This window comes from Phacochoerus africanus, chromosome 12 (assembly GCF_016906955.1).
Source record: "Phacochoerus africanus isolate WHEZ1 chromosome 12, ROS_Pafr_v1, whole genome shotgun sequence".
Classification (NCBI taxonomy): Eukaryota; Metazoa; Chordata; class Mammalia; order Artiodactyla; family Suidae; genus Phacochoerus; species Phacochoerus africanus.
The window spans coordinates 16,781,274-16,783,042 of NC_062555.1; the positions used below are offsets into that span (position 1 = coordinate 16,781,274).

Sequence of the window (1,769 nt, forward strand, 5' to 3'; positions counted from 1 at the left end):
TGATGGAGCTGTCATTAAGAGCCGCAGAGAAAGCATTCACGTGCTCCTTATAAAGCTCTCAAATGGACTGCAAGAAGGTTCGGACTTTTCTTTGCGTTCAGTATCCTGGAAGCCTTTTTCAAGTAGAAGAGAAGTGGACCTCTCTGAAGGGCTGCAGGAGGAAGAGGAGGCCGGGGGGAGGAGTGGCCAGGAGCCCATGACACACAAGCCCCATCATCCACCCAGAACTCTTTCCCTCCAGGGCTCTGCTAACCTGGGGCTCCCACTTAAGGGCTCCCTCCCTTTCCTGAATAGTGGCCCTTTCTCTATGTCAGATGTCTTTTGGGCGCTTGATATGGCACACTGAACTGATAAAAAGAAAAAAAAAAAAAGGAAAAGGCCTCTTTCAAAATCATGTGAAATGCTTGATAAAGCATAACACATTTTTAAATTCATTGCTAACTTTTAAAGAAAGCTGTTCCGGGTATAAAAAGGGGATTCAAGCTGGAGAGTCAACGCGGGCTGCACTTCCAGGGCTTTCTGTGTACCAAACCCTGGGATGAGCACCTTTAGAGAGAAAATCGTCTTAGGTTTTAATCCCCTTCCCTCACTAGGATGAGTCCCTGGCTTCCAGGATAGAGTCATAGAGAGTCAGCGTTCTTTGTACGCGCGCTTCGTACCTATGCATCTCCTTATATGCTCTGGTTACTGGCATCCACTCTCTCTATGGTCATTAAATGCTCCTACGTGAGCGGCGACAGGAAGCTGCTCACCCACAACTTGCTGAGCTCGCATGTGGGGGGTGGCTTCCTCCCGCGGCTCCAGGCCACCAAGGTCCGCATCAACCCTGTGGGGTTCACCCCGGACTTCACGGCGTGTGTGATACCCGAAGTAGAATGGGCAGCGCTTCCGGAGGCGGCCGACCCCTTGCATCTGTCAAGGGGCCCAACGAACCAATTCGGGGGTATGAGCGGGATGGGACGTTCCTGAGGAGGATGCGCCACGTGCTGCTGGAGGTGGAGGCGCTGGAGGGCATCTGCGGTGCCCGCAGTCTGGACGCCTATTTCCAACCAGCCTGGGATCCCCAACATGCTGCTGACTGAGGAGGAAACTGAGGCTTAAAACCGTGCCAGGCGCCGGTTTTTCATTCTGTGCGTGTGCGTATCTTTGTTTACGTATGTCTTGTTTACTGGTTCTGTCCTGTGTATCCCCAGCACTTGGCCCAGTGACACATCAAACACAGTATTCTTGAGCTCAATATTATAATTTTTTCTCATTAAAAGTTCAACTCCCTCCCCCCCCAAACGTGAATAGATGTATGGTGAAGCAAGAACGCACTGTACCACAGCACAAACTGCTTTTGGTAGTAGATATCCAAACGCAGACTCCGTCCTTCCCAGGCTACTGGGTGAACAGCAATGGAATCCTCAGACCTGAAAATATCTCATTCTATGGAGGCTAAATGGTCCATCTTTGCGAAGAGAAGCCCATCCACCCACTTGAACCCTGGCTTGGCTGGACTCGTTTGTTGTCCACTGGTAACCAAGCGAGAGCATCTTGAACCAGTCCGCACACCTGGACCATCCCTTCTCCATGAATGTGGCTGCAGTGCCTGGAGCTACGGCAGGCAGCTTCAGCCAGGAGGGATCAAACCAACCACTAAGGCAGGCAGGACAGACAGAAAGAGATTGGTCTGAGAACAGGGCTTTGCTGCTCCTTCCATCGAGAATGCAAAACCTTAGACTTATTCTTAAAGATAATTAAATGCCTTTATTGCTTAAAGCACTGTT

General features: G+C 50.6%; 1 pseudogene; it reads left to right on the top strand.

The window, feature by feature from the left end:
- The first annotated feature begins 705 nt into the window (after positions 1–705).
- LOC125112440 (multifunctional methyltransferase subunit TRM112-like protein) lies at positions 706–1,101 on the top strand (annotated as a pseudogene).
- The last annotated feature ends 668 nt before the right edge of the window (positions 1,102–1,769 follow it).